The sequence below is a fragment of the Amblyomma americanum genome, chromosome 7 (genome assembly GCF_052857255.1).
Source record: "Amblyomma americanum isolate KBUSLIRL-KWMA chromosome 7, ASM5285725v1, whole genome shotgun sequence".
Classification (NCBI taxonomy): domain Eukaryota; kingdom Metazoa; phylum Arthropoda; class Arachnida; order Ixodida; family Ixodidae; genus Amblyomma; species Amblyomma americanum.
In genome coordinates, this window is record NC_135503.1 from 65,124,912 (window position 1) to 65,136,177 (window position 11,266).

Sequence of the window (11,266 nt, forward strand, 5' to 3'; positions counted from 1 at the left end):
GGCAGCGGTTTCGTTTTCTCGACCGAACCAACATGGCGGGCGTAGTTTTCGGAGCGCCATGAGATGGCGCTGCTCATTTCGGGGTGCTAGGGGAACTACAGAATTGGTTCCGGAAACAAAGGAGGTTGGAGGACAATCTATTTTCATTGACACAGTGTATAGAAATTGCGGAAAAGGAACATAGGCCCTTATTGCTAGCATTTCTGGATATTAGGGGAGCCTATGACAACGTTACTCAGGAGCATTTGTGGGACATATTGGGCACATTGGATGTGGAAAATGGAGTAATTAATCTTTTAAAAGATATATATATAGAGGTAACAGAGTGCTCATAAAATGGGAAAAAAATGTATCAGGGCCTGTAGAGATACAGCGGGGGCTTAGACAAGGATGTCCTCTGTCCCCTTTGTTGTTCATGTTGTACCTGCAAGGTTTGGAGGCCAAGCTAGAGGGGAGCGGACTAGACTTCAACCTATCTTTTTTCAAGCAAGGGGAATTGATTAAACAGACATTACCGGGACTAATATATGCGGACGATATAGTGATAATGGCTGACAACAAGGAAGACCTGCAGAAGTTGTTAGACATATGCAGTACAGAGGGAGATAGATTAGGCTTCAAGTATAGTAAGGAAAAATCTGCAGTCATGACATTTAATGAAGAGGGCGGCGAGCATAGAATACAGGAGTTCGTGCTAAAGGTAGTGAATGAGTACAAGTATCTTGGGGTGTGGATAAATAACAGTGTTGAGTATCTGACAGAGCATGAAAAATATGTAATGAATAAAGCTAGTAGGAATGCAGCTGTCATGAAAAATAGGGCACTGTGGAATTACAATAGGTATGAGGTGGTAAGAGGGATCTGGAAAGGGGTGATGGTCCCTAGCCTGACCTTCGGGAATGCGGTCCTGTGTATGAGGCCAGATGTTCAAGCAAGGCTGGAAATTAGGCAACGGGGAGTAGGGAGGTTAGCTTTGGGAGCACATGGCAATACACCAAATCAGGGGGTACAGGGTGATATGGGATGGGCGTCTTTCGAGAGCAGAGAGGCTAGCAGTAAGATAGCATTTGAGGAACGATTGAGAAGGATGGAGGAAAAGCGGTGGGCTAGGAAAGTTTTCAGATACCTGTATATAAAGAATGTTGACACGAAATGGAGAAAGCGAACTAGAAAATTGACAAGCAAATATCTGGACAGCAGTAAGGGGGCAAATCAGCAATTATCGGTTAAGAAAAAGGTTAAAGGAACAGAGAGAGCTTTGTGGAAAACAGGGATGCTGACGAAATCGGCACTAGAAACATACCGGACCTTTAAACAGGATATTGTCAAAGAAAATATCTATGATAATTGCAGGGGAAGTTCTTTGTTGTTTGAGGCCAGGACTGGAGTTTTGCGGACTAAGAAGTATAGAGTCAGGTACCAGGAGATAGACACTTTGTGCATTGCGTGCGGAGAGGAGGAGGAAACGGCTGAACACTTGATACTTTTCTGTAAAGGGCTTCACCCTACAGTGGAAGGCAGCGGGGCTGACTTACCCAAGGCATTGGGGTTTAGGGATAGTGAAGGGAAAGTTGATTTTAAGAGGTTAGAAGTAACCAAGCGAAGGTTATCTGATTGGTGGCTAAAAGCAAGACAGGAGTAAAATTTCACAAGACATGGCTAGGTGGCTTGAGCCACCGCCCGATGTAAAGGGTTCAGCCGTATCCATCCATCCATCCATCCATCCATCCATCCATCCATCCATCCATCCATCCATCCATCCATCCATCCATCCGTCCGTCCGTCCGTCCGTCCGTCCGTCCGTCCGTCCATCCATCCATCCATCCATCCATCCATCCATCCATCCATCCATCCATCCATCCATCCATCCATCCATCCATCCATCCATCCATCCATCCATCCATCCATCCATCCATCCATCCATCCATCCATCCATCCATCCATCCATCCATCCATCCATCCATCCATCCATCCATCCATCCATCCATCCATCCATCCATCCATCCATCCATCCATCCATCCATCCATCCATCCATCCATCCATCCATCCATCCATCCATCCATCCATCCATCCATCCATCCATCCATCCATCCATCCATCCATCCATCCATCCATCCATCCATCCATCCATCCATCCATCCATCCATCCATCCATCCATCCATCCATCCATCCATCCATCCATCCATCCATCCATCCATCCATCCATCCATCCATCCATCCATCCATCCATCCATCCATCCATCCATCCATCCATCCATCCATCCATCCATCCATCCATCCATCCATCCATCCATCCATCCATCCATCCATCCATCCATCCATCCATCCATCCATCCATCCATCCATCCATCCTCTATTGGCGTGCTTTTTCGCGCTGTCATAAGTCGAACTTTCGGTTTTTCTGACGTACGACTTGCCCCAAGGCAGGGTCGTTTCTATTTGTCTTGCATAGTGCAAACCGCTATTGGTCTTCTAGGTCACACACTGCACCTTGAGTCTTGTCAGAGTTAACCCGCTTACTTACGGTCCCGTACACTGACCCCTCCTGGTGGACCGTTCGAGGAGTGCCTGAAGTGCATAACGAAATTTTTTTATTTGTTTAAATTTCGCCTTTAATCTGAAGATCTGGCCTCGAACAAACTGAAGATATTCGAGGTCAGTCCAAAACTGCTTAAGGTTCTCTTAAGGTTCTTGCGATGCCGAATGCATGAAATAAAACATGTTAGGCAAACATTAGCGACCTTTGCCGTAATTTATTAACTATAAATTTTTCTTGCCGTATATTTCGTTTTCAGAGATTAACAATAGAGTTAACGCGACCGAATTTAACAAGCGAACATAAGCATGCAGCAACTGCGCTGAGGGTGCGTTTCGCTTTAAACTCTCGGCAAGTAGCGCGGCTTCACCTTCGGACGCTTGTACAGACTAAGCAAATACAATAGTGCGCTATGTTTAGAATCTATGTGGAAAAAAAGCAAAGCGAAGAACCGGCTATGCAAAACAGAGCAACACATCCACACCCATCCGTAAAGACGCCCTGAAACCTTGCTTGGGAATGCAGTAACCGGCGGTCAGAAAATATTTAAATTGCTAAGAGTCTAGCGTATCTTGTTTAAGTGCACGTAATGAAGTAGCGGTACGTGCTTAAAGAGACCCATGGTTTCAGATGGCCTGAAACTCACACACCAGCCAAAACGCACAATGGGAGGATGCAGAGTTGAGGGGAGGAGGTAATGTGGCGCCACTTGTTGCGGCGCGCCTGTTGGGCGGGATATTATCAAGAGGGCGTGATGCCAGTGGAAGTGACTAAATAAGCACCTCTTCACAACATGCCGGCACTCGTGGTGCAAAGAATTTAAAAAATCTGCCAAATAATCACCTTATCAACTTGCATGCCTTCTTTTCCCTCTTAGCTCCTTTCAGCGTATCCGTTTCAGCGGAGAAATATCCTTCATGTTTTCGAAGCGCTCGTTTGAAGTGACGCTTAACCATATATTCTGACATCTTACTGAAACACAGAATGCATTTACAGCTACAGTTTCATTTTATCTGTTCTGTCTCCATCTTCAGCCTTTCAGCTGCTCACAGGTATGTTGAACTTGAAACAGTGTGATAAAGAGTTTTTCACAGTAAAGCTTATGATCTTTCTTTTTTAGAGCGTGTTGGGTTGCCCGTATAGATCCTCAGTTGTCACGATTACTCTTTTCTGCACATTTTATTGAATCAAGTAACACGATGTTGCCTTTAGGAATCACTGATGAAGCAAATACGTCCAGGACCACTTTGTCAGATGCCTGCAAACAATGGTGCAATTATGAGTCAGTAACAAATGAGAAACAAATGCACTTATCGTACAGTAAGATGTGCTGAACAGTACGTCCTCGTTCATGTGTATAGGCCGCGTTTAATTTACGTTGTGCGCTCAGAACGATATTAGGTCACTTTAATCATTCGCAAGATTGTGAGGAACGCGGAGGGGGTTGAGTAATATATTTGGTGTTCCTTGCTCAAGCAGATAAGCTATGGCAGCCTCATTTAATAGACACCTTTAGCATACCGCGTACCGTGTTGCGGTTACCGGCACCAGAGTACCGGGAGCACGCACGCAGCCAATGTGCGTGCGCAAATCGCATTCACGGCGCCAGATGGCGCAAGGTACACGACCGCTGCACGCGCGCCTGCAGTATCGGGACCAATCAGCACATGCTTACCAGCAGTGAGCGGGCTCCCGGTACTCCGATACCGTTACCGGTATCTGCGCGCCGGGAATGTTTGTTGCACGTGCTGTACTAAGCGAGTGTGCCTGCACTGTTTCCTCATATCCCGACACATGGCCCGCATCACAAGCATCGTTGGCTGAAGCTGGTAACGTACATAAACGAGTGATTAACGCACGATTGCTTAAACCTGCCAGACATCCTCCCAGCGCAGCCTGCCAACATCCTCCAGCGCTTTCAAAACAGCCAAACCGCTCGCTTGTGACTGTGCTTGTCGTTGTTAAATGCGTCTGTAGCCTTTGCATCAAATCCTGTTAGCACTTATTTACAAGCTCGATACATGTATATATGATGCGAACGTTCCTCTCCACCAACAATGAGCTCCGGTCGAGTACTTCATTAAACTTCCGCTTCATCTCGCATAATTTCGCCCTTGACATATTTCATTTCATAGCCACTAGCGCTATGACGTGTTGGAATTTGAAGTTTCAATTTTGCCATAGTATTCATTAAAGGGTAATGCAAAGTGGTTTTGTAACAAGTTAAACACTACATGCGAGTTAATAAAATGCAAGTATTATATTAACTGCCTTGGCGTCAGCATTTCGATGGAGTATAAATGCTAAAATATCGGTGGGCTATCTTATTTCAGCGTGGACAAAGAACCTAGGTGTTCTCAATGAAAAAATAATTTCGCACCCAAAAATTCTGAACAAGAGCATTTTCGAGCAGGAAACAGGTTATGAACAAAATTTTTTCGTGTAACGTAAAATTCTTACGTAAAAATCAACATATCCGCAGGCCACCCGATGGCAGTCTTGAATTTGTTTTTGCTGTTAACGTTTTTACAATCGTCAAAAGTGTTCCCCATTGGTTTTCTATGGCAGTCCTTACTGCTTGATTAGATCAACAGAAACACGTTAAAAGAAAGGCTTTAATACACATCAGGAGAATGAACCAATATCTTCAATCATTCCATAGCAGTATCTTACAATTTTTCAATAATCGAAATTTTTGTCCAAGAATATCGGGCATGTCCACAATGACGTCCCTCGTTAGACTCAATAAATCCCATATACCAAGATATGATATAAACATTCATAATGTCGTTTTAACTACGGTCTGGTGAGATCGCACTTACATATAGGAGTTGATGGGCACGGAGCTCTGACGCACACTATTCCCGTGTAAATACAGCGTTGTCCTGGGGGGCAAATAACGTCCTGGAAAAAACAAGCAAAAAAATTAACCTTCATGACTTGAAAAAGTTTCTTCACACTATATTTGCCGATGTGTCACAATTTTGACAGCGCAGCCGCCGCGGTGGCTCGGTAGTTATGGCGCTCGGCTGCTGACCCGAAAGACGCGGGTTCGATCTTAGCTGCGCCGGTCGAATTTTGATGGAGGCGAAATTTTAGAGGCCCGTGTATACTGTTCGATACCAGTGCACGTTAAAGAACCTCAGGTGGTCGAAATTTCTGGAGCCGTTCACTACGGCGTCCCTCATAGCCAGAGTCGCTTTGGGACGTAAAACCCCTGTAAAGTCAAAGCTGTAAACATTTTCAGAGCAACTCCTCACATTGGCTCTCTACCGACGGCTGCAACCACTTACTGGTGGTGGCTGTGATGATACTTTACACAAAATCTTTTACATGCTAAAAATTAATACCTCCTCTGACCTGAGCTTTATCAGTCTGAGTTTTATTGCTGACATCTTTTACTTTTATTTAATAGTTTGAATGCAGCACGATTTGTTTTACTGCATCTTTTTGTGGAAAAACTCAAGCCAGCTGCCTTCTAAAGCAGTCGTCAGTTTCCTGCTGAACTCTACTGTGAACCCTGTAGTTGCTGGCCGCGCTTAGAGAGAAATTTGATATCACTCGCCCCATGCGCGCACATCAGGAAACTGCATCGTGGATCTCACATTAACGAAATAGCCACGGGATGTGACCATTAACGCACCTACAAACCGGCGGCGCACAGAATACGTCTTAGAGGCTGGGAAAGTTTCAGGCAACGCCGATAATGTTCTCGTCTTGTCTACTGACAAGATGTATTTGTCATTAGCAGCTACTTTTACCAATGTTATATTTTCAATGAAGAGAAGAAATATAAAATATATGCAAAAAATCCCACGAGGATAGCTTTAATGCTGGCAAACTGCTCCATATTACTGTTCCTTTTCTCTTAAAACTTCTGATGGCAGCTCACTGCTAGAAGTGACCACGCGGTTATAACCTGCTTTTCAGTTTTTCTCCTGTTCAATTAGCAGCCGACATCCTTATACTGCTTACACCTACAAAATGAGTTGTGTAGGTCTATATATTACGAGCGATAGGTTTTCGAAACACAGGAGTACTTGTGTCTTAATGAGTGATTACAGTAAATCCGCTTGAAACGGCTGCAGTTATTCCGACCGTTCGTTTATTACGAATGAGGGCGGTGCTACCATCGAAATATGCTTTAGATCAATAGGACTACATTTGAAATACAATGAACAACCGTGGCGGCGTGACTCGGCTAGAAATAACGAGGAGGCGGCGTAAACTCGGCCCCGCAGTGGAAAAACTCTGACTTCCGGTAAGCAAGTACATGGAAGAGTGCATCCGGGAGCCTGTGACACCCTTACCTGAAAAGAATAATGTAGAGTCCGAAAACCAAATAAAGTCGAAATATTGCTGACAAAACGGCACAGTTTTACCAAATGTTGCCGTCGACAAGGCATGTCATTAAAGGCGACACATGGTCTGGCGGAAGACAGGACAGGGTTTTGCGTTAACATGGTGCTGTGCACGAGGAGTCATCAGCAATTCTCGCGCACTGCGAAGATTTGGAAGCTACGTTTTCTTGCACTGCATACCAAAAACAAAGGCGCGGCTAACGCGTGGCTTTTGTTGTCATGCGACACGTGCAACTTAAGTTCCAACGGAGGGATTGGTATCTGGCGTGATTTGTTCGCTACGTGACTTTTTGAGTTCGAACCTGACAGGGCGAAAGCACACGAGCTAAATCATGCTTGATAAGTTTGTAACATTCCACGTGTTTTCTTCTCTGGCTGTGGTGATAGCGTTGTTCTCAAAAAAGCAAAGTGCGAAGTGCAAGATGCAGCCACCTGACGTGGGCGTCCCTCAAGCGCTCCAAACGTTTTATCTTCGGTGCATTATCCAGCTCATGCTGATAGCAGTTCACACAGGAAATAATCCTTCGCTGCTGTAAAAATAATTAAGACCGTGTTGATCGGACTGAGAGCGGAATCCATCAGCAATTGTTTCCGAAAAACATGCCTTATGGTCCAAAGAACAACAGAGAACGCTGTTGAACATCAGGGTGATTAAACGAACGAGAATTTGTAGCAAGGCCTTGTTAGTACACAGATTGCCGGAAATAATTTCGCCTGAGGTGACTTCGTTGGTACGAACTATGGCGCATCCTTTACAACACTGGCGAAGCCATTGTAACGAAAGCACTAGCGCTGTCCGACTGCCGAAAATCTGATAAAAATGACTAGGAGGCCGACATACCATTAATTGCCGTGAACGCTTTAACAGCGGGTTAGCTATAGCTTGATCTTAAATCAGCTAAATTGTTTGCATTTAAGGCCTGCATGGGCGAGGAACAAAGTATGACCAGTCTTGAAGACTTGCAAAGCGCCATGACATCGTCTCCTTTAAAGAAGCCGACGCGCATAACGAACTTTTGCAAGATATAAACGCCAGTTTCGTTGGACTTGGTATTTCTGGCGTTTTAATGAAAGGTTGGCTTAACACGAACCTTTGATACAGCGAACCCAATCCGCGCGACCTTCACGTTTGTTGTAAGTGGGTTTAACTGTATATAGGAACAATTTACAGAAGAAGCTGTAACAGCTTTGGTTTAGCCATAAAGCCCTGCATTCTACTTTGAAATTGACAGCTTCAGCCATAAAACTTTAATTACTGAAATTGTTTAGTTTCATTCGATTCAATTGACTTTGATGGTCGCCGGCTAGCAAATATGGTACATAAGAATAAAATTGAAAATAATTTACTTACGCCACAATTGCGTCGGCCAACAGGCCGTGGAAATCCTTCCCGGAATCCTTGGGCGTCAGCTAGCATGACTGTAAACGAATTGTAATCGTTTGATATCAGGCGCCATTTAATATACATGCAACTTTTTTCAAAGCTATTCTCGTATTGACAATGCGACCAGTGGATCTGTCTTCCCACTTTTTTGTTGAGAAGGGGCATAAACTGAATTTTTTTTTTGAAGCTGGCACCGAAATGCTGGCGGAAACAATTCCTAAAACAATGTCAAGCCCGCTGTTAGCAAGAAGCGTTTCCCCTTTTTAAATTTTTTTAAAAATAAATTTTAATCTTCTTTTATGTGTTGCCTAAAAGCATATTTGGTCTCTTTTATATTGGTTGTGTGTTCGTTTTGTTTTCGTAACAAGCTGTGTAGTTTTTTTTTTTACATATAAATTGGGATTTAACGTTACATACCCTTCGTAGACGTAGTACTTCCTTTTTGATGTTGTTTTCCTGCATACGGTTATGTTATCGTACTGGACGCTGCTATAATGGCGAGGCGAGAGCAGCACTCATAATTAAAGTAACCTTATTAGCTTTCTGAGGCGTCATTTGTCTGTAGTCGATTAGGCATTATTTTTTTGCATCTTTTGTTGTCGAATTTTTAAATCCGTGAGTTCCCTGTAAGGTTCGTATTAGAGCTATGTTTTATATTTAGCTCATGTCTAAGCTCCTCCAAACGGTTGCTCCTAAGCGTTTACACACCTTTGACCCTGCGTGCATTGCGCTGCACGACACGAACAAGCAAAAAATAGAGCATAGTAGCCAATGTAGCGAGTGATTGCGTGTTTTTTTCCTTCTTTATATTTGCAGGTACCTATGAACCGCTAGCTGCAGCACATAAAATAACAAAATGCAGGGCTAGCAGTTCTTCTTGCACTGTTTTAGATGCGACATGCAGGTGAGAACGGCAAACACACGGAAAGGATCTGCGCTACTTCTAACCGTAATCTCTTTCTAAACAGTATTTTTGATTACATAGCGGTCAACATGTTCACGCGTTACTACACATGAGCGAACTAATAGCACGCCAAAAACACATGCTATCATAGTCGACCTATCAAATTCACGTGTCGTTCCCCGTTTTCAGAGAGAAATGCTTCCAAAAATTCATGCAGACTTCTATTGAATCTATCTCACTTTATACAGTGGCTGGCAAGGTGACAAGCATGCAAACTTGTTCTTCTTACTTGCGGATTGATAGATCGTGCTCTCTCACCCGGTCGAAGCAACAACGGTCTCATCAGCGTAGGTCTCAGCCTAAGTCAGCGTCACTTCAAATAAACACCGACGCCGCCAGCGGCATTGCGAACGGTGTGCAATTTTCGCAGCCAGGTACCCCTGCTCAGTCGATAGATATGCGACCGTAGAGCATGAAAAAAACTAACGACCGCCTGCCCCCCCCCCCCCCCCCCCCCTTTCGACGTTACTTTCAGCAACATTTCTTTTCAAGTTTTTCGGCGCTGTGTACACGTACGGCCTGAAACCATGCTGGCCAGTTAGTGTAGCCACTACCTTTTTTTATTCTTTTCAGCCAACCGAAAAACTTAGCTACAATGTACGTACACAGTACAAAGAAACACGGCTGCGCGCTGTCGCAAAACTTTACATTAAAAAGCGAGATGCATCGTGAAAGCGCATGCGTTCAGCAGTTAAAGTTCAAGACAGTGATTTGCAATCGCTGTATGCAGTCCTTTCAAATAGCCTGAGTCATAGCTATGACACCAATGTACTTGAATCGGCTAGCTGGGTCATTCTTCTACAATTTTTCCGCAGGCACAATGGGACAAACGAAAGCTGCGCTTAAGAAACCACAGGCGATTAGAACAACTGGCCTAATTACTCGAAAACAGTAATTGTGTGCCAAAGTTTCCAAATGAAAAAGAACCAGAATTTGTGTTCTAATGTAACGACCAGTCTCCAGAAGCGCCTGTGCAATGTTATGTGTTGCATTGATCAGCACGTTCGAAAAATGAATGACGTTTCTGGAGTGCTAATTGTGAATAATTGTGAATAATTATGAACAAGGTAGCCGTAGAGCTACCGAAACGTAACCATGATTCCTGACAAGACGGTATGCCGTCAAACCATCGACTACATGAAGTGTTACTGTCCGTTGTCCAGTTGTCTTTGCCCTAAACGTATATAAGATATAGGCATGGCATCTTACACCCCCCGTCAAAAGAATAAAGCCCAAATGGTTTGTTTCCGAGGCCTTCAAAGTGCCTGGTTATGCATACAGAGCGACCTTAACATCTAAAGCTATAAATGGCTTCGCGTCCTCAATCCTCCCAAGCTTTGGACATCGAAATCTGCTAGGGAGCCCAGTTAAACAGCTTCGAAGCGAACCCCTTGGGCTGTATACTTTTGATGGGGTGGTACATACGAAGTATTTACATGTGCGTTCATTGCTATGTAAACAGCCGTTTGAGTGCAATACAACCGCTAGCCTCCCTCGTAAACAGCGGCCTCTTTGGAAGCATTTTTCTCACAACTTCAACGCCAACAAAAGAATGGGTTATATAAAACCGCTGTGCATTGTTAACTTCAGTTTTAACCTGCGCCTTACAGCGGCATATACGCTAATTTATTGCAGTAGACCAGGAAGATGCGTGGACATAACGTGAAAGAATCAGACAAAATCGTGCAGTTGCAAGCTGGGAGCCATTTTTCTTCTAAAGACTGAGTATTCTCTTGCTTGTTATAATTTCTGTGCAGAGTACGAGCACTTATCTATTGCAACTGCGAGCATTCGGGCAGCACTTACCTGCAGACAGCAGGATCGCAGCGAGTACCAATGCAATGTTCTTCATGGCTTTCTGTCTGTCACCAAAGAAGTGGAAAAGCACCGCGCGAATCGACGAGTCTTTATCGAGCGCACCGGGCGTGGCCACGCCGTATCCGCCACGCGACCGGCAACGCCTACAGAGCCCCGCGTGTCCCAAACAAAACATGCAGAAAAGCACCACGTGCGGATCTT

At 44.4% G+C, this 11,266-nt stretch overlaps 1 long non-coding RNA gene across 1 annotated transcript; it reads right to left on the reverse strand.

The window, feature by feature from the left end:
- Positions 1-3,700: 3,700 nt before the first annotated feature.
- Positions 3,701-8,398, reverse strand: LOC144097163 (uncharacterized). Its single transcript, XR_013306928.1, has 3 exons — positions 8,251-8,398; positions 5,361-5,442; positions 3,701-3,796 (listed from the first exon to the last, which is right to left on the reverse strand). It is a non-coding gene; the product is annotated as an uncharacterized LOC144097163 (long non-coding RNA).
- Positions 8,399-11,266: the final 2,868 nt, after the last annotated feature.